We start from the raw sequence: 22986 nt of genomic DNA on the forward strand, positions 1-22986 counted from the left end.
ACACAATCTTGAACAGCACAAAAACCACGATCTTGACGAAACAATGAATCAGATAAACTGCCACAAGGCTAAACCAGCATGCTGTTCTTTTTATCTGAAGCACTAATTACAGCAGCCCCACCCAACCACAGGTGGCCTCATTTTCTCTTGTAATAATCCTTCAGTTGTTGTCTCCTATGCATCACTTTACGCATGCGTGGATGTGTCATCAATTCTTCTTCAGAATCCAGGGATGATACAGATGATTGATCTCCTCCTGGGCTGTCTGCCAAACTCCCCTCTTCCCTGTCACTCAGGCTTCCTTGGTCAGAGGAGACAGATTCTACTGGAAGCAAAACAGGCCTGCGGCATGTGGATATCTCCCCCACAACCACCTCCACATTGCTTGGGGCAGGAGCTGGGCCAGAGCTAACCACAACAAATCATAAGAATATAAGCAATAAGTTATAGTCATACAGTTGTAAGTAGGAGGAGATGGGTGATAGGAACAATGAGAAGACTAATAATAGTAATGCAGCCTCAGTGAATAGTGGTGAGGGAATTATTTGTTTAGCAAAGTTATGGTGTTTGGGAAAAACCTGTTCTTGTGTCTAGTTGTTTTGGTGGGCAGTGCTCTATAGCGTTGTTTTGAGGGTAGGATGTCCAGGATTCGAGGGGTCAGTAAATATTTTCACCGCCCTCTTTTTGACTTGTGCAATATACAGGTCCTCAGAAGAAGGCAGTAATTGTTTTTTTCTGCAATTTTGATTATCCTCTGAAGTCTGTGTTGGTCTTGTTGGGTAGCAGAATCGAACCAGGCACTTATAGAGGTGCAGATGACAGACTCAATGATTCCTCTGTAGAACTGTATCAGCAGCTCCTTGGGCAGTTTGAGCTTCCTGAGTTGGTGCAGAAAGAACATTCTTTGTTGTGCTTTCTTGATTACATTTTTGATGTTAGGTGACCATTTTAAGTCTTGAGATATGATAGAACCTAGAAATTTGAAGGTCTCTTGATACTGTGTTGTCATGTATTGTAAGATGGAACACCCCAGAAATAGAACATTTTTCACTGCTCCTATAATACATTCAATATTATGTCGTAAAAGGGTAGATAAATTGCATTCAGACAATCCAAGATTCAATTGCAGGCTGTTCTTCCTTTTTAAAAATAAGGATCAGGCAATTGCAACCCTGAGAAAACCTATTTCCAGATAGGTGAGCTAACAGCTGAAGCAAGATTATGAAATGATAAATGTTCTCTTGGACCAGCATTTTTGCAAGTAAACATTGTCTACAACTTTTAAAAAATGACCTGCTGCTTCTCTTACATGGCAAGGAGCTGGAAGCTAATTTAAAACAATAAGATCATAAATTATGTCTTATTTAAGTGCCGCTTGTCATAGCTGGACCCAAGATTTTGGTTTACTTCAGATTTGCATTTGTGGTTCCCCTGCTCCAATTTTCCTTTCTCTGGGTGCTTAGAAAGGGAATAAACCACTTCGCTGTGGTGACTCCCTCGCACTGCATCCCGTACACCTCGCGGGAGGTTGCCTCCCGGAGTGTCTGGGCGTGGAAAGCCAAAAGGGGGCGCTCACCTCACCTTCTTCCTTCGGCAGCGACTGTCTTCCTCCTCTTCTTCCTCCTCTTCCTCCCACCCAAATTCCGAGATTTTATTTCTTTCCTGATGGGTTTGCACGCATTATTTCCTTTTACATTGATTCCCATGGGAAAAATTGCTTCTACTTAAGAACTTTTCTACTTAAGAATCTGGTCACGGAATGAATTAAGTTCTTAAGTAGAGGTACCACTGTACTTCTAAAAAATGAATGGTTCTTTTCAGAGATGACATTTCTTATGGTTCAATGGCTTTTTAAATGAGTTTTTTCTTCTTCCTTCTGTGGCTGTTTTTTGGCTTTCACCTGTGTTGATCATCCAGAGCTGCGGCTGTGAGATGGGAAGCTGTATAGGATTTATGTGTAAATAAATGCAGGAGATGGCCAGGCTGAACCCAAGAGTGGGGTCAAACTCATCATTAGTTTGTAGTCTCTACACCCCCTTAAGAGACCTAAGTCCAGCCCTCCATTGACTTTTACCTGACACCAATTTGCCTTGACAGTTAGTAGTTCATATTCTTGTGTATAGGTAGCACAAAATACACCTATAGTACTTTTGAACTCTATACTGGTCCCCGACCTCATGCGAATAAAACAGCCATCTTGATTAATAGTTTCAACCATTCGTGAATCTGATCAATCCCTTTTAGAGCTGTCCAGGTTTGATGACCAGTTTTGGAAGAAAAGACCATAAATTTAACTACGTGTATTCATAATGAATATATTATTTAACTTCATGTTTTCATCACTTTCAGGTGTCTATTTCAAAAGATCTTACCTAAATTCTACAACCTGACTGTAAAAAATATGATTTCAACAATCGAGTTGTCAAAGCGTGGAACTCATTACCGGACTCAATAGTGTCAACCCCTAACCCCCAACATTTCTCCCTTAGACTCTCCACGATTGACCTCTCCAGGTTCCTAAGAGGCCAGTAAGGGGTGTACATAAGTGCACTGGTGTGCCTTTCGTCCCCTGTCCAATTGTCTTTCCTTTCTCTCACTTATCATATACAGTGATCCCCCGGTTATTGCGTCCCCGACCATTGCGAACAGGGTAATTTGCGATTTTTCAACCCGGAAGTAAACAACACCATCTGCGCATGCGCGCCCTTTTTCTTTCTATGGCCACGCATGCGTAGATGGTGGAGTTTGCCGGGCAGATCAGCTGCTGGGTGGCTTCCCTGGGTCTTCCCCTCTTGCCGGGGTTTCCCCTTTGCGTGGGCGGCGGGGAAACCCCAGCCCCGCTTCCCAGCTGAGTGGCGCGAGCAACGGCGTGGGCGGGCGAAGGGCGGGCGGCGCTGGCTTCCCCTCAGGAGACGCGCCTTCTCTCTTTTTTTTCTTGCGGCGAACCCGAGCCGTTCCTCTCTCGACCGCAGCCGAGCTTCCCTCGGCCCCCTTTGGCCCCGTCGCCTCCTCCCCGCCTGCGAGACTCTTCTTCTCCGGCTTTCGGAGCTCCTCCGCCGTCACCCAGCTTCTGGCAGAAGCCTTCTCTCTTTTTTTTCGTGCGCTTGGCGAGGAAAAGCAGGCGGGGAGGAGGCGAAGGGAAGCTCGGCTGCGGTCGAGAGAGGAACGGCTCGGGCTCGCCGCAAGAAAAAAAAGAGAGAAGGCTTCTACCAGAAGCCGAGTGACGCCGGAGGAGCTCCGAAAGCACGAGCGGCGGCCGGATGAGCGGCGGCCGCACCAGCAGCGGCGGCACGAGCGGCGGCCGGACGAGCGGCAGCCGCACCAGCAGCGGCGGCACATGCGGCCGCACCAGCAGCGGCGGCACGAGCGACGGGGCCAAAGGGGGCCGAGGGAAGCTCGGCCGCACCAGCAGCGGCGGCACGAGCGGCGGCGGCACGAGCGGCGGCGGCACGAGCGGCGGCTGCACCAGCAGCGGCGGCACGAGCGGCGGCCGGACAAGCGGCGGGCGGCAGGCGGCTCCTCAGCTGTTGGGCGGGGGTCTTCCCAGGTGCAGAAGTAAAAAACACCATCTGCACATGCGTGGCCATGAAAAAAGGGCGCGCATGCGCAGATGGTGTTTTTACTTCAGGAGCGCTACTTCACGAAAACCCGCTCGTTGCGGGGGGTCCTGGAACGGAACCCTCGCAATGAACGGGGGATCACTGTATATTCTCTTCCTTTTATATATCCTCTCCTCTAAGTTCACTTTTACCCTTATATATATTACTATATGTCTATTTTTCTTCCTATGTATTTGTGTATTGGACAAATGAATAAATAAAATAAAATAAATAAATAAAAATAAAAGATAGCAGACTATTTAATGGACATTAAGGACAGGGCTAAATATAACCCGCCACAATGACATCAAAATGAGACATACATTATGACTAGGGGTGGGTTCTAAATTCCAGTGAAGGGCTACCAAAAAAATTTCTACCACACTGTGGGCGTGGCTTATGCAGGACGCCCGACATTTTCTTTCAACATCTTTCAGTACAAATTGGGTGATCTGGGGTGGAGCTCCATTTTCACTACTCCACTGCGTCCGCCCGCCCCCATCCGGGCAGTAGCCCACCCCTGGTTCTAACTTACCTCACCATCAGTTCGCTTTCTCCCGATCTGTGTAGCCATATGCGCACGCATGCACAGTTCCAAAATATCCCCCTAAAAGCCAAAACCAAGATGGAGGTTCATGTTCAGTGCCAGAAACCTGGCTTCTGTGCATACGCAGAAGGAAAAAAATCAGCAAAAATGTTCTCCAAATTTCCCCCCTCCCCCCAAAAAAATAATTTTAAAAATATGGTGGCTGGCACTGTCAGAACCAGCTCCGTGATGTTACCAGCGGTTTGCTACCAGTTCTATAGAACTGGTGTGAACCAGGAGGAGCCCAGGTGTTATGTATCCGTCTAAGTTGATTGGCCAGCTCCTCCCTTGTTCCTATTGGTTGTTGCTGTTTACCGGGAAGCCTTGTTTAGGCGGGCTTTTATTAGTTACCTGATTGGTTGTTCAGTCATGAGTATAAATATCCTGTCATCGGCTAACAAGCCGCCTTGGTTCACCTGTTGTTACTTCAATAAACAGTGCTTAGCATTATACTTTCTCATGGGTCTCCTCGACTTAATACAGCCCACCTCTAATTATGACATTTTGCAAAGGTTGGAATTCAGTTTATGCAGCACAATAATTCTTGCATAAGATATGCATTAGTATCTATGAATATAAATCATGCAGTTTGTGTCACAATGGATGTATCATGATTTGCCATCTAAGTTTCCCTACTAATTTCTGTGCTTTCACTATTTTCAAAAAGAAAATATATAGCATTTTTGTTTCCCTAACTGAAAACAGAAGAAAGCTGTAATTTTTCCACTTAAAAAATTTGTTCTAAGTTTTTTTTAATCTTGCCCAGGGAACTATGGCCCTTCCTCCAAATACATTTGCTTTATGTTGTTTCTGTCCTTTTAAACTCCAGCCAACAATGTTGAAATACCAGAACTAAATATTTCTATTTTGCACAATTATTCTGAGTTTAGACATTGCACTGTCTCAGAACAAAAAAAAGATTTTATTTGACTTGTGAAGATCTTGCTCAAAGTTTATTGCATAGTTCAGATTTTTCCAATCTTTTAGATTCTTCAAGGCAACATCACTAATTCTGAGGAATGGAATGGGGTAGATTCAATATACATTGAGTCTTGAAAAGCATACTGCCCATCATTTGACATTTGTTTTAACTGAACTGTTAATATTTATTTATTTACTAATTACATTTTTATGCCACCCTTATAATATGACTCTTATTTGTTGATCTAATACAGTAACATTTTTTTACTCCTTTTTGTTTCAGGGTTCTATTTAATAATTTGTTAAATAATAATATTATTTATAATATAAATAATATAATAATAAAAACAAATAATAATTTGTTAAACTTGTACACTGCTTGACTCTCAAATAACTCTGGGCTTCCTCAGAGGCAATAAAGAAGGAACAATAAACAATAAAACAATAGAAACAATAAAATCAATAAAAAATAAAGAAAAATATGGCACTATTTTATTTTTTTGAATTTTGTTTCCAGGTAATTTCTGAATATATATTAATTAATCTATCTGCCATTTTTTAAAATCTACCCTTGCTTGGATATCTTGCAGAATCAGTTTCCACAGTTCTTTAAAAGCCTGAGAAATCCTGATACTTCTGTTTCCATGGCTTTGCTGTGGTCACCTGTTCCAAATGCAATTAGAATAACATTTCAGACGTTTAATTTCTAGCCAACGGGAATCCTTTTTAAAGGCTCAAGGCACAATGGTATATGTTGTTTGGTTAGAAAATTTATGGGACAGTTTGGAAGCTGCAAGACCATGTGATTTTACCCAGTTGCCAGTCTTTTGCAATTTGTTCTAGTTTTAGTATATCAAGTTACAATAATTCTTAGTTGCCTACTATGGCTTCAGAGAAGATTAGACAAGACTAACTGAACTTAATTTGGATTACAATTAGTCCTCAACTTACAACCATAATTGAGCCCCAGAGTTATGTTGTTAAGTGGGATTAGTTGCCGATCAGTTTCTAGTCACAATTCAAAGTGTTGGTTATGACCTATGGCATTGGACCAGAATAACTCCAGGACCGCCTTCTGCTGCACGAATCCCAGTTGGCCTTCTCTGGGTCCCATCGACGAAACAATGTCGTTTGGCGGGACCCAGGGGAAGAGCCTTCTCTGTGGCAGCCCCGGCCCTCTGGAATCAACTCCCCCTGGAGATTAGGATTGCCCCCACCCTCCTTGCCTTTCACAAAGTCCTTAAAACCCACATGATCATGGGGAAGCTGCAAAGTGTGAAAAACAGTCATCAGTCACATATTTCAGTGCCGTTTTGAACGGTTAATTAATGAACTGTCATAGGTCATATACCTGAATATGAGCCCTTCCCAATAGCATCTAGACCAGTGTTTCCCAACTTTGGCAACTTGAAGATATTTGGACTTCAACTCCCAGAATTCCCCAGCCAGCGAAGAGTTGAAGTTCAAATATCTTCAAGTTGCCAAGGTTGGGAAACACTGATCTAGACAATCAACCAGATAAAAATTAAATAGTCAGAACATCTCCATTAGCTGTCTCCATTTAATTTTAGCCAACAAGTTTGCTCATTATTCAATAACAAGAGAAACTTCTTCCATTAAGGATTTTGACTACCAAACAGATCAGAACATGGATTAAAGAGCCATATAAAATTACAACTAAAAGCAATTACAGTCACTTTTCATTGTTTAATAGTCCGTTTAATTTTTTTTTACAAGTTCTTAATGGCAATGAAATTACACTGTTTATTAGCATCTGCCAGTTTTATCACTTTGCACCCATACTATTTAATCAGTGGATACATTTGCTGAATCCAAGGGAAGTAACAATAAATTGCAAAGTCAAATTCTCACTTCAATAAAAAATATGATTTATTATAACAGTGAAGAAAGGTATTTAAAACAGATGCCATTTTAAAGTAGGTGCATTAGCTTCCCGTGATTATTATTATTATTATTATTGTTATTGTTATTATTATTATTATGAAGAAGAAGAAGACGAAGAGGAAGAAGAGGAACAGGAAGAGGAGGAAGAGGAGGAGGAGGAAGAGGAAGAAGAAGAAGAAGTAGAAGAAGAAGAAGAAGAAGAAGTAGAAGAAGAAGAAGAAGAACCAGAAGAAGAAGAACCAGAAGAAGAAGAAGATCCAAGTATGGTGGACTTTTGCAACTGACAGATCATGATTTTGTCAATGTTTATTGTTTTCAAATGTCAGCTGAGGTCTTATCGGCACACTGGGTACTGTGGCAAAAGATAACATCAACATCAACAACAACAACAGTGTATGTATAAGATTTGACTGTTATTTTATATAAATGGGTTTTATCACAGGGTTAGTTTTAGAGATTACATTTGACTTTTTTTTATTGCTTGTATCTTTTTATATTGGGTTATATTATTTGTAAGCCACCCCGGGTCCTTTGGGGTTGGGCATCATAGAAGACAAACAAACAAACAAACAAATAAATAAATAAACAAACAAACAAACAAACAACTATAGCAGGATATAGGTAGGGATCAGTTGTATGCCTGCAAGATATAAACCAGTAACAAGAATTTATAATAGGAGTTTTGAAATAACCTTAATCCCAGGGTCTTTTTTACTGTACCAAAGTCATAAAACCCAGCACTAAATTTTAAATAAAATTTAAAAACTAAAACAGCAAAGATACACATTCCGCTCAAGTTTTCAAAAGCTAAAACCTGCTACTGTTGTGTGACTATAAAAAGAGTTGCCAAATATTATCAAAAAGTTCACATGGGATTTAAACATTGAACGGACAACGGAAAGCTTATTCTGAAAACAATTTGAAACTGGGTTGGCCACAAGTCAGGTTTCTCTTTGCCAATTTCCAGGCTGGCATACATATCTTGCCAAATGCCAAGTAAAAGTTTTGTCAAACAGAGATGGACTATTTTGGGCTGGGGGCCTTTCGTGGTACAGAAATTACATTTATACTCCTTTTTCTTCTACAAAGGGTATAATATCTCTGACAAAGGAACCTGCCCTGTTGAATTGTACTGGTAGAAGTGCCTTTGGATAATGATGTAATACTTGTTTAATACATTTTGGCGATAGGTGGGCTTAAAGAGTCTCCCTTGTGGTGCAAACCTTTGTCAGACTCATCCTAGACTACTGCTCATCTGTCTGGAACCCATACCACATCTCAGACATCAACACCCTTGAAAATGTCCAAAGATATTTCACCAGAAGAGCCCTTCACTCCTCCACTCGAAACAGAATATCCTACGAAAATAGACTAACAATCCTGGGCCTAGAAAGCCTAGAACTACGGCGCCTAAAACACGATTTGAGTATTGCCCACAAGATCATATGCTGCAACGTCCTATCAGTCAATGACTACTTCAGCTTCAACCGCAATAACACAAGAGCACGCAACAGATTCAAACTTAATACGAACCGCGCCAAACTTGACTGTAAAAAATATGATTTCAACAATCGAGTTATCGAAGCGTGGAACTCATTACCGGACTCAATTGTGTCAACCCCTAACCCCCAACACTTCTCCCTTAGACTCTCCACGATTGACCTCTCCAGGTTCCTAAGAGGCAAGTAAGGGGCGTATATAAGTGCACTGGTGTGCCTTTCGTCCCCTGTCCAGTTGTCTTTCCTTTCTTTCACCTATCTTATATATTCTTTTCCTTTATATATCCTCTCCTCTAAGTTCACTTTCATGTTTATTTTTCTTCCTATGTATTTGTGTATTGGACAAATGAATAAACAAAGAAATAAACAAACAAACAAACAAACAAATAAATAAAATAAAATTAGCCAGGCAGAAAACCTTGCTAGGGAAATCCATTATGTAAACCTATTTTCACTATCTTTCAAACTCACCAGACACTTTACCAAGTAGCTGCAATTTCAAAAAGATAAGAGATATCTTGTATGAATAATGGAACTAGTTTTCCCAGATTTTGTCTGGAAATCTGCAAAATCTAGCCCAAAATATCAATTGAATATAAAGTGTGTGAAGATCTGGGATTTACAAAATATAAGCTGGGTATGATATGTGAATGCAATTGGCTTGTAGGAAGCAGCCATTAAGTTTTATACACCATAATTTGCTACTTACTATGGTTTAACTGAGTAATTAAACAGTGGCACAGAGCGATGTACAAAGTTAATATATAAGTAACCGTTCATTTCGGAATGGAATGCTACATTGTTCTTTTAGATCTTTATTTTAGGTTAGTACAATTTCCATTTTACATAAGCAAAATGTATCAATCTATAACAAGATACTTATAAAAAACAACCCGTAGGCCACTCAGTCTTGCCTTTGAATATTTTTGAGCAGGTTAGAAATAGATTTGTAGCTAAAAGTCTTGTTTGTAACATACTAGTGCCCTATTTTCAATCTACAATTGTAATCTACAATTGCTAATTGCCTGCTAACAAAGATATCCTAAGGAAGCAATGTTCACATTTGTGCACAACTGATACCTTTTATATTTTTGTAGCTTTGATCCTTAAGGTGGTGGTTTGAATTAAAAATGTTAAGAACTTGTTTGCTTAAGCCCTGCTCCTGTAGACTAAACAAATGGACCGGCTTGGAGAGTAGCTTATAGATAGGAGCCAATATATATAATAGTAAGCTTTAATATGGCAGGAAGGTTAAGCCAATATTTGGGGAAAACATATTCTCCTTTTTCTCTAAGCACAATTCAGTGTGGTTATTTTTGTAATCCTATCAGGGGTTCCCAAACTTGGCAACTTTAAGACTTGTGGACTTCAACTCCCAGAATTCTCCAGCCAGTTGGCTGTAGAATTCACCAAGTTTGAAATACTTCTGCCCTAGATAGTTTGGGATCAAGGCACCTTCACAAAAAAGCCTTCTCTGTGGCAGCCCCGGCCCTCTGGAATCAACTCCCCCCGGAGATTAGAATTGCCCCCACCCTCCTTGCCTTTCGTAAGCTCCTTAAAACCCACCTCTGCCGTCAGGCATGGGGGAACTGAGATATTCTTTCCCCCTAGGTCTTTACAATTTATGCATGGTATGTTTGTTTGTATAGATGTTTAGTTTTACAGTAAGGGTTTTTTAGTTGTTTTTAGTATTGGATTTACATGATGTTTTTTATTACTGTTGTTAGCCGCCCCGAGTCTATGGAGAGGGGCGGCATACAAATCCAATAAATAAATAAATAAATAAATGTTGGGTCCCAAGAGTTCTTGTCACCAAAATTATCTGAATCAGAATCCTTCTCTGAATATTACTGTGCAGTAAAACCTGTTAATTAAGGGTTATGTTGGGCTACAAATGCCTCTCCAATTACTGGATGGACATTTCAAGCTTTGTCTCAGGCAGCAAAGTGACTTAGATCCACCCTTGTATGGCTGTCTATGTGTTGCTTTAAGCTTCATGGTTTTGGTTTCCTGGAAAAATTACTAAGTGCTTAAGTAAATGCAATACAAAGAGATAATAGGCAATTAGCAGTTGTAGATTACAATACTGGTTTGGAGAGAACTGTCACTCATGTTAATAATATTATTAAGAACCTGGGCTTTTCCAAATTCATGCTCCCCATTTTATATATAAAATACAAGGTAAAAAATGCAAACTAATAAGTAATTGTTAAAAAAACAACAACCCTAAAATAAGTTTAGGTTTTGATGTGTGAACTAGGCCAGTGCAAACCGAGATCATTCTCATTTAGCATCAATTTCACATTTACCAAATAGCACTTAAACTTATATACTGCTTCACAGCCCTCTCTCCAAGCATTTTACAGTCAGCATATTGCTCTTAACACTCTGGGTTCTTATTTTCCCCACTCTGGGAGGATGGCAGGCTGGGTCAACCTTGAGCTGGTGAGCATAGAACTTCTGGCAGTTGGCAGAATTAGCCTGTGTTCCACCCCGTCCGGCCTGCTGCCCACCCCTGCCTTTGTGTCCGGTTTGCTCTTAGCCCTCCTGGGCTCCTTTTTTCCCTGCCGGAGGCACTGCAAACCAGTCCTTTGCTGCTTTCAGGGTGGCCCCACAAGACAGATCTAAGCATCCCATGGGACTTTGAGTTTGACACGCCTTTTTTAGACCGTTAATCCCGTAGACAACAGTCTCAAGTTGTTAAAACTTGATAAATTACTCTATATCTAAATACAGTTTTGGAGGGTTAATATTCCCTTTTTTTTACTCTATATATGAAAAAAACCAACCTCTGGTAAAACTACCGGAAACTTTAGCCGCATGATTTCTTTTTTCACAATGTGTATTTAAAATTAATCATCAGATGTCCCACATGAAAGCAGTCGGGCAGCTGCAAGTCCTTTCACTCAGTAAGTTAATGATTTGACATGGCCTGAAACAGGATCTGTCTATTTTGATTGAAAAAGTTCCAGGGATAGCAGCTAGCAGTTCCACTGCGGTCCAAAATGATCCCAAGGATATTCCTATTAACTCCCCAATTCTACAACAGGGTAACTTAATTTTTTTCCAGCCAGTGAGTAAGGGAATGCATATCATTTATAAGAAATAATAAAGGCAGGATATAAAAAGAGAGATTTGCTCATAAAATGGTTGATATTCAGCTTGTTCCTTCATCAACTGAATGCCATTGTAATCACATCTAGCTACAAAACACATTTCACAGGACGAGATGTTCCCTGTGTATCTTGAGTGGCATCTGTAGAAAGGGGACAGAGTCAAAACAAGCAAGATGGTGGTCAGGGCAACCCAACTGAACCTACTATAGAAAACAATTTTGTTCAATAATAATGGTTTGGTGCTGGGAAGGGGAATGCTGAGAACTTTAACTTCTCCTTTAACAATTAAAAATAGCTGATTCTTATTTCCAAGAATTCCTAGAATTTGCTGTTTTGGGTTTGCACCATATCTCATACTTAATACTAGTCATTTCAATGCACAGGATTAGGAATCTCTATACAAGAATGTAAGATTATTGTACAGAATAATGTAAAAGAATGTAAAAGAAGAATGTAAGTAATGTAATATAAAAGAAGAAAGAAAGAACAAGTAATTTATAAAAATGTAAATAAATAAAATAAATGAATAATGCAAATACATGTGTGTGTGTGTATATATGTGAGTTTTCAGAGAGGGGTGGCATACAAATCTAATAAATAATAATAATAACAACAATTAACAACAATAATAATAATATATATCATATGTTTTTGCTGAATTTTTAAAATTAACAGAGACTAGGATAAGCGCTATTTCGGCCTTGTTCTGGCCTCATCAGCTAGCTGTACCCTTACTGGGATTTGATCCTTGGGCCTCTGCCTTGTAACCTCTAGGCCACAGGATCTGATCCCTTCAGCTTTGTACCAGGGAGGGGCTATATGTTTTTTCTGCCGGATCACCTGGTATATTGAAGGAACCCTGGTATATTGAAGGATATATATATATAGACACACACACACACACACACACATATATACATACATACATACATACATACATACATACATACATACATACATACATATATATATTCTGGGAGGATGGGGAGGGTGTTTTTACCTTCCCCTTGCTCCAGGGAAGTCGTTGGAGCCTGGGGATGGTGAAACACAAGCCTACAGGGCCTACCATAAGTTGGGAAACAGCCATTTCCTGCTTCCAGAGGGCCCGGGGGGGGGGGTAGGGAAAGCTATTTTTGCCCTCCCCAGGCATTGAATTATGGGCTTGGGCACTCACGCATACACCATAGCACACACACATGCTCTTTCGGTACCCGAGGAAAAAAAGATTCGCCATCACTGGTATATAAGTATAGAGAAAGTATATTGGTGGATACAAACTGAGAGATGCTTATTGTAAACATGGGGGAATTGTACCCACATATGTTTGTTCTGTTCTGTTTTATGTATATATAATAAATTTTTTTTAAAAAAGAATCAAATGATTGAAAATAACTCAGGCTGAAGTGGTAAAGAACAGTTGCTGGTCACAACACATATAGTCCAGGTTCAAGCTTTGATGGTCTTCAAGTACTTAATTACCAGACTCCATAGTGTCACTCCTCCACTCGAAACAGAATACCCTACGAGACTAGACTTTCAATCCTGGGCCTAGAAAGCTTAGAACTAAGACGTCTTAAACAAGATCTAAGTATTGCCCACAAGATCATATGCTGTAACGTCCTGCCTGTCGGCGAATACATCAGCTTAAACCATAACAACACAAGAGCACACAACAGATTTAAACTTAATATTAACCGCTCCAAACTTGACTCTAAAAAATATGACTTCAGTAACCGAGTTGTCGAAGCGTGGAACTCATTGCCGGATTCCATAGTATCATCCCCAAACCCCCAACACTTTACCCTTAGATTATCCACGGTTGACCTATCCAGATTCCTACGAGGTCAGTAAGGGGCGAGTACAAGTGCACTAGAGTGCCTTCTGTCCCCTGTCCTATTGCTCTCCTATATCTCCTATACCTTTCTTCTATTCCTATATCTCTTCTTTCATTGATATGTTTTATTCCTATATCTTCTCTTCTATTCTTTCTTAGATATATTTTACTAGGAGTATATCCTCTATAACCTTCATTGTGTATTTTACTATGTGTATATCCACTAAAACCCTCATAGAAACATAGAAACATAGAAGTCTGACAGCAGAAAAAGACCTCATGGTCCATCTAGTCTGCCCTTATACTATTTTCTGTATTTTAATCATTGTGTATTGGACTAAATAAACAAACAAACAAACAAACGAATGAATATATACATAAAAGTATTGTTTTCTTATAATCGAAAGTCGAATTTGGGTTTGCAAAGAAGCATGTCTCCCTGTTTACTAATTATTATTTATTTACTAATATCTCACCTTTATTATAAAGGATTCAAGGTGGTAAACATATCTAACACACTTCCTTCCTCCTCATTTCTGTGAGATGAGCTGGACTGAGAGAGAGTGACCGGCCCAAGATTACCCAGCTGGATAAAGTGGGAAATCATTTATTGTATTATAGAATTATTATTATTTTTTAGTTTTGAAGCTCAGTCCAAAGAGCACTATTTTTTCTTCTTCTTGGATTTATCACTTGATTCTATTTGTGTTTATCATTGGCAGCCTTGCCTTGGAGAACTAAATGTCACTAAAGTTATTTGGCCCTTCCCTCCACTGTTCTTTCATCTGGCCCCCTGAGAGTTTAATAGGAAACTGAGAGCCCTTGGTTGCTAGAAGATCACAAATCAACATCCATTATTGTTTTAATTTGTACCTCAGAGACCGTATATACTCGAGTATAAGTCGATATTTTCAGCACAAAAATGTGCTGAAAAAATCCAGCCTGGACTTCTACTAGAGTCACTGACTTTCACTGACCTGAAAACTGTCCCAAAGCTCCACGGTTCTGAGGTGAAAGTCAGGGAGGAAAGATACCTCATGGCTGACAACACAAGGGTTTTTTTCCCTGCTCTTGCTACCCCTCAGCTGCCTGATTGGCAGCAGGCTGAACCAATCACAGCTCCTTCTCTACACAAAAAGGAGGCACTGAGAGAGCTATCTGATTGGCAGCAGGCTGTACCAATCACAGCTCCTTCTCTACAGGAAGCACTGGGGGAAGGGGCGGGAGGGTTGAAGAGACTTTCAGAACAAGGAACCATGGCTTTCTCTTCTGATCAAGCCAGCAACAATATTTTACATGTAAATAAAATGTACCAGTAAAATTTAAAAAAAATTAAATTTGATTAACAGGATAGGTTATTTTGTAAGAAAATGTTGCTTAAAGTGGGGATATGTAGCCTACAAATATTTATTTCAAAATAAATGCGTTCAATTTATATATTCTGCATAAATCTTTGTTATTTCCCCCCCTCAATTAGCTCAAAACACAATGGTCCAGAAATATTAAAGATTAACTCCCCAATCAGCCATTCTTCCCAAAACAAAGTATTTGTCTGCTGCTTTTGAAATATTTATTCTGAAAACAATTACTCAAGAGTTCATTCTCAGCGACATGGGCTCTTCTTAATGGCTATTATCTTCCTCCCTCTTGGAATTGCACTATGCAGGGCATGAAATATGAGTCTAGTGAATTTTTCCAAGTTAGATGTAAATGTGTTTTTCCTTGAGGTTTAATTCAGCCGCTGTCAAAAGCCAAGTGCCCACCGGAAGAGGTTAACACCACCATGGGGGGCAGAGATAGAGAGAATGCAGCTGAATACCTTGGCTGCCTTCCATTTTATAGCTGAGAACTATTCCAGATGGAGAACAATTTCCAAAGGAGTTCCGGTCTCTTGTCAAATGACACGGCAGACAGAGATTAGAGTTTAAGAGATCCTGGAACATTGATTCCTTGGGAGATGCTGGAAAAGTAATCTACCAAATGTTAACAGTGAAGTACCACCAGAGGAAGCACATCATCTCCATACCATAAACACACAGTGGGGATTGTTTAATACAGTGAACCATGACAACTAACTTTTTGGATTATTTAATCTTCCACAGCAGCTGCATTGGTTTGGAAGTTTATTGACAGGCTTATATTCGGCATGTAGCAATGGGCAGAAATGGTGAATAAAACAAAATGAAAAATTACAGTCATTGAGATGGTGGAAGATAACATTCACTGCACTTAATAAATTTCCTGTGTGCTCTAAAAGTCTTTTTTGCATTGACAAACATTAGAAAAATCTAAAATGGAGATAGGTCCTTTTCTTTCCCATTCAGGAGAAACTTAAAAGGAGTTTTGCAGGGCTTCGGGACTTTACAGTAATTTGACATCAAGAATAGAATTCTGGAGCAATATAACTCAAACTCTGTCATCATACTTATGTAGGAAACCTTTATTAAAGCCATTCTAAATTCTCAGTTGCAATTAATGCAGTTAACTTTCAAAATTAAAAAAAAGAAGATTAAAATTGCTAATATGAACCGGGAAATGAACTATTAACATGTTACATCTTAATAGTGTATATATGTGCATATATTGTACCTCTATGTAGAGTTAGTTCTCAGTGTACAATTGAGCCTAAACTTTTTGTTGCTAAGTGAGGCATTTGCCCCATTTTATGTGGCCGTGAGAGCAATCATGGGCTTGCCTAGCTATGCCCATATCTTGTCAACACTCCGTGGCCTGAATTGATTACCTATTAGTTTCTGGTCACAATTCAAAGTGTTGGTTATAAAGCCCTACATGGCATTGAACCAGAATACCTTCGGGAACGTCTTCTGCTGCATGAATCCCAGTGGCCTTCTCCGGGTCCCGTCGACTAAACAATGTTGTCTGGGGAGACCCAGGGGAAGAGCCTTCTCTGTGGCGGCCCCGGCCCTCTGGAATCAACTCCCCCTAGAGATTAGAACTTCCCCCACCCTCCTCGCCTTTCGCAAGTCTCTGAAAACCCACCTATGTCGCCAGGCATGGGGTTACTGATATATCCCCTTGCTAATGTATGGTATGATTGGGTTGTGTGATTATTTTAATGATAAGGGTTTTAGACAAAGTTTTTAATTATTGGATTTGTTATATATTGTTTACTATTGTTGTGAACCAGCCCAAGTCTTCGGAGAGGAGCAGCGTACAAATCTAATAAATTATTATTATTATTATTATTATTATTATTATTATTATTATTATTATTATTATTAATTTGGCAATGAAAATTAATACGAAACATTGCAATATACTTTAAATAAGCTGTCATTATTAAGCAGTTCCATTTTACATGCATTTTGGTAAGTACAGTTATTACGAAATGATTATTTATATCATTTATTCCATGAGTATTTTACACCTATATATATATATTTACATGAAAAAGTATTTAAAATGTTATGTTCTTGAGAAAAAAAATCTACAATGATACATTCCTTATATTTTAAAGTGCTTTTATGGAATATTTCAGGCTGCATATGATAGAAAACCCTGTTCAGTTATTATCATCTCAGCTCAGATATTAAAACCATCACTGCTGGAAAGCATATGTTATTTTTTCATCCACAATATACGTTTTACATATATATATGCCAACTTGTTTATGGTTATTACTCTAATTAGGGAAGCATGTTTCCAGGGTCTGCAAGCTCCCAGAGGCTTTAAATCACCATCCAAAACAATGCGAGCTTTCCATTTTTGCAGGCAGATAAATTGGAAATGAATGAGGTTCTATAAAAGCAGCCTTGTGTTTTTCAGATATGCTCCATTACAAAGCTATGTTTTTATAAGGTGCCCTGAAAAAAAAAAGTTCACATTTATTTTAAGACCATATTGATGTTTCTTAACGGTTCTTTCAAACAAGATGAAATAACACCATGGTCCTAGGTGGTGGGAAGGTTTGTATCTTAACCCCAACATCTTTTTGTTTTATTCAGGAGTCCCTTACATTTTCAAGAGCCTTATTTGTTCAAGGAGGCTGGGATAAAACCTATGATGCTTTGTTATACCAGAATGGTTTTCTATTGTGCTAACTTTTATTTGTATCCTTCATTCCACTACACATTCTAAATCTGGTTGCATTTAGTGACTGAGTTCCATTCCAATGACCAGGATGTTAAGCAAAATTATCTTTGTTCACAATATTTTGTATTCAGTTTGTTTACAAAACATCTAAAATATAACACAGACTAATAAAGTACAATAGAAATTGAAATTGAATTAAAACATAGAAATTGAATGAATGAATGAATAAATAAAAGCAGTTAAGAAAAAAAGCAAAACAATAGAAAGAACTGAAAAGAAAAAAAAATAGAAGTTCTGATTTCCTTTATTTACATTTACAAAATTCTCACTCCAGAGTTACAAAAAAATCCCTATTTTTTATTATCCAATTTTCCCCCTCATGATCAAAAATCACAACCTTTGAGTGCAGTTTTTCTATTTCATGCAAAGGGATTTTAAATTGACCATAAAAACTCTTATTTCTTCTTTAATCGAAGAGATTAATTTAGCCAGGTTTTGTCGTTTTCACCAACCATTCCTGTTGTAGGTCGTGTTGAGCTGTTCCCATTTTTTGAATATGTAATAACTATGCTGCACTTTCCACATGTGAAAACAAAGTTCTCTGTTTTTGTGGGAGAGGTTTTTGTGGGTTTTGTGTGTGTGAGAGAGAGGGAGATACTACTTAGTTAAAAGAAGAATCTGAGTTGCAGCAAGCAATTGTCACTGTGAAGCCAATCTAAATGTCCTGACTTTCCAGGTAACTGTATTAAAAACAGCTGCAGGTAAATATATTGCAGTAGACCAGTTTCATCACTGTCAAATACAGTATTTGAAAAAAAAAACCCCAGCTGTCAAGGATATCATTATTATTAAATATTAAAGCGTTTCGAATGAAAGCCTTTCTCAAGCATGCCAAAGGAGCTAGAACTTCCAGAAGGGATAGCTCAGCTGTTTTTAAACTTTTCCTTCACTGTGTGCACATGAACAAAAGCACAAACCACTCTCTGTGCTGGACTCACAGTGGACTGTGAAGACTTTTTGCTAGTGCCTGCGTACAGATAACAGGAAGCATCTTCAAAGCAGCTGAGCTGACCTTCCAAAGAGAACAGCTGCTTGAATACTTCAATACTTCGCGCCATTGGGCTTTATGAAGTTCCAGTTGAATGCTTTGCAATCCTAGTTATTATTTTCTAAGTGATATTGAGTTCGGTAAGTACAGCTCAACATTCACTTTCTATAAACAGGCACTTCTCTCGGTCGATTCCAACGGCTGGCTTAGCTTTGTTCCACGAGTAGAATATCAGTTGGCACGTAACTAAAACTGTAAATGTTTAATTGACTTTACACGTTCTCTCTAAATAGCTTTCCCGTGTGAGTCAGTGGTTATCTTGCGAGTTTGCTTCCTATTCCTGTATTAAAAGTACAGTGAAAAGATAACGTCTGTTTGAGAAGCTAAACTAACAAAATAAACTACTGTAACTATAGAGCAGTGATGGCGACACTTTTTTGTTTCGGGTGCCAAAAGGGTGCGCGCATGTGCAATAATGTGCACGGTGTGCCCCTACCCATCATGCAGTGTTCTTCCCCACAGATGTGCACAACCCCCCTGTACAGCTCCGGATTTCCAGATTTCCAGTAGACTCGTTGGGCCATTTTTCGCCATCTGCAGAGTTCAGGCGGCTTTCCTGAAGCCCGGGAAGAACAAAAACGGCTGAAAAGAAAGCCGAAAATAAGCGGGCCAGGGCACGCATGCATGCTGGACTGACATAGGGCAATGTCTCATTTGCCCTCAAATATAGCTCTGCATGCTACCTGTGGCAGGTGTGCCATAGGTTCGCCATCACTGCTTGACATAAACATAAAGTTTTTAGAGAGGGGCGACATACAAATTTAATAAATTTATATATTTATTATAAATTTATATAACGTTTGCCCTAGAACAAGGACAGAAACACCAGCTTGAAGATGATGGGTGGGACCTCGTCGAAACGTCGCCAGAAATTTCAAAATCCTACACGGGAAGAAACCCGAATATACCAAGACCATCATACCTGTACCCGTGAAAATCTACGAAAACAAATATATATATATATAGTTAGTTAGTTAGTGAGTTAGTTAGTCCAATACAAAATGAAGGTTGAAGAGAATAAACATGTAGTAAAATATACCAAGGAAAGGATAGAAGGAGAGATATGAGAATAAAATATGTCAATGAAGAAGAGAGGGAGAGATATATGAATGTAAGAAAAGATATAGGAGATATAGGAGAAACAATTGGACAGGGGACGGAAGGTACACTAGTGCACTTATGCACGCCTCTTACTGACCTCTTAGGAACCTTGTCCATGTTACATCAACACTCCGCAGCCTTCACTGGCGGCTGATCAGTTTCCGGTCACAATTCAAAGTGTTGGTTATGACCTATAAAGCCCTTCATGGCATCGGACCAGAATACCTTCAGACCGCCTTCTGCTGCACAAATCCCAGCGACAGATTAGGTCCCACCGAGTCGGCCTTCTCCGGGGTCCATCGACAAAACAATGTCCTTTGGCGGGACCCAAGGGAAGGGCCTTCTCTGTGGTGAGCTGTGTTTTGGGCAAAGGAATAAAGATAAGTATATACCCGGGAGCGGACAGGAAGGTCCTTTTTCAAGTGGCAGCAAAGGAAAAAACTTCCAAACAGTAAAAAATTCAGAAAAAAGAGACAGCGGCATCCACAAGCCGGCAACAACCGAACCTGATCCATGACACCATCGTGATGTCACCAATGGGCTGCTACTGGTTCGGGTGATCCAGTCCGAACCATCAGGAACTTACCCTGGTCTGAATGTAAATCACATGACTATGGGAATTCAGCAATGGTCGTAAGTGTGAAAAATGGCCAAAACTCCCTTTTTTCAACGCCGTTATAATTTTGAGTAGTCGCTAGATGAACTGCTGTAAGACAAGGACTTCCTGTAACTTGTTACAAGTTTAGGTATATGGATTCTTTGCTGTGATGGAATCAAACTCAAGAGCCATTAAAACAAAGCATTGAATATATAATTCCACAGGTATGTTTATTGATGTGTACATCAGGTCAAGTTAATGACTAGGCTTTTTGCAACAATTGAATTGATAAGACAAATGACAACAGAAGCAGTTATATGTTTAGGCAAAGATGAAAAAAAAACCCCACTTGTTTTAAAATAGAGCCATACAATAAAATGAGAACTGGTATCAAGATCATTAGAATATAAATTGATTGAAACAAAACTAACTTCACAAAAAATACAGAATAACCAAGTCCAACTTTATTTAACTTGCTTTTTGAAAATCACCCAAAACTCTTGATTAGAAGGATATGAAGACCAAACCATCTCTAATTTTTATCTAACAGAGGGATATTAGTCTATTTACAAAGAATGATGTACTCATTGATTACAATATGTGATAGCTTGTTTTTCATCTAGGCTTTCATAAATAAGGTGAATTTCAATCCTGTTTGATAAAATATGGAAAGTGTACATAAACTATCCATTCAACTCTCCTCCTGTGTCCTATTTTCCATTTTTAATAACAGCCGCTAGCTCAAATCTTGCTCAATCTGGCACAGGCTAAAATTTCAATTCTCCGAATTCTCAGTCATTCATTTCCTGATTGCAGAGCAAAAGAACTTCTCAAATTCTGGACACTTGCCCCTAAAGTCAAAGTCACATTCTAAAAATTGTAATTCTCCCTGTGAAATGCTTATTGCTAACCATATTTCTCCTACAATACATAAATATGGTATTTATATATGAATGAATCATATTTATTAATGAATGAAAAAAAATAAATCTAAAGAAGCTAAGGAGTAGAGAATAAACTTCGTTGTATATGGGCTTCGTTGAAGCAGATCCATAAAAAGCACAGAGTATAAATTAAATATGATTAATTTAAATTCATTTTAATTATAATAAGAGTATTTTGGCTAACTCTGACCCAGCCTATTTCTTTCATGCTTCTCAAATGAAAATGCTGGAATACAGTGGTACCTCGTGATACGAACCCCTCGTGATATGAACACTTCGAGATACGAACCCGGGGTTCAGAAAAATTTTGCCTCTTCTTACGAACTTTTTTCGCCTTACGAACCCACCGCAGATCGCAAAATGGCGCTCCGCTGGGCGCTGGCACCCAGCTGTCACCTTTTAAAACAGCCGGGGGGGCTTCTTGGCGTTCTCCCGAACCCGAACCCAAACTTTTCGGGTTCGGGAGGCCGCCGAGAAGCGCCACCGCCCGCCTGTCACCTTCTTAAACAGCAGGGGGCTTCTCAGCGTTCTCCCGAACCCGTACTGTACTTACAACACTACAGTATATTGAAGATGTAATACCACCACCCTTTTTACTTTGTGGTGTTATCGCGACACAACTTACAAAAAGTTCAATATAAACCTCCTTTTTTGTTTTAGTAAATACAGTACCTGGGAATTCTAAATTGGTTCCAAAATGGAAATACTAGCTTATTATACAAAATTATTATAGTTCAGCTCTGACTGACCCATAGCACACACAAAAAGCATCCACTATGAGTCCCATGGCCATTCTGAAAACATATTACGGAGGGCAACTTGACTATAAAAGGGTTTCAAGTAGTAAACGTTATTGTATTCAAATTATGCCTTTCTTTGTTTTAATGTTTCAATTTTGTTCTCAGGTATCGTAATTTTTAATTTCTTAAGCTTAGAGTTTCCAAAAAAGTAGTAGTAGCCAATGTCTCCTTGGATTTCCAAGGTCAGTAGCTGTAAATGGCAGGGGTAGCGATGTGACCCAAGATCCATTCCATTTGTGTAAAATGTCAAGGTCACACAAAAATTTGGGAGGCATGGGTCATGACACTAAGCTCACCATCTTGCAAATTTTGATCTTTCCCCACCTTCCTTAAAGGTCCTTGACACACCTTATCGGAACACTTATAGTTTATTTAAATTCTTTGCTCATTTGGGAATTTATCCGCTTATTCTTTTAAATCTTTGTATTAAAGAACATATTACACTATCAGTTCTCTCTCTCTCTCTTTTTCTCTTTTTCCTACTGTTATCAAAAGGGGAGCTGAGATTTACAGGATGAAAAGTTGGTTCGTAAGTTTACTTACACACATACAAAAATAAACGTACAGGAAGCAAACAAGCATTTCAGAATAATTCAGTATGTATTTTACATACGTATGATAAAAGCACCTGATGACAAAACCATAAAAGAAAATAAGAATCTTCAGTACTTACTATAACAATAGTACTTAGACTTATATATCGCTTCATAGTGCTTTACAACCCTAAGCGGTTTCCAGAATCAACATATTGCCCCCATCAATCTGGGTCCTTGTTTTGCCAACCTCAGAAGGATAGAACAGTGTTTCCCAACCTTGGCAACTTGAAGATATCTGGACTTCAACTCCCAGAATTCCCCAGCCAGCATTTGCTGGCTGGGGAATTCTGGGAGTTGAAGTCCAAATATCTTCAAGTTGCCAAGGT

General features: G+C 39.2%; 1 protein-coding gene across 1 annotated transcript in view; it reads right to left on the minus strand.

The window, feature by feature from the left end:
- Positions 1-20531: 20531 nt before the first annotated feature.
- PDLIM5 (PDZ and LIM domain 5) overlaps positions 20532-22986 on the minus strand; it is a 172486-nt gene continuing 170031 nt past the window's right edge. Inside the window, exon 16 of the mRNA XM_070758000.1 lies at positions 20532-22876. The gene's annotated coding sequence lies outside the window, so the exon portion shown is untranslated. The remainder of the gene's footprint in view (positions 22877-22986) is intronic.

The sequence above is a fragment of the Erythrolamprus reginae genome, chromosome 7, assembly GCF_031021105.1.
Source record: "Erythrolamprus reginae isolate rEryReg1 chromosome 7, rEryReg1.hap1, whole genome shotgun sequence".
NCBI lineage: Eukaryota > Metazoa > Chordata > Lepidosauria > Squamata > Dipsadidae > Erythrolamprus > Erythrolamprus reginae.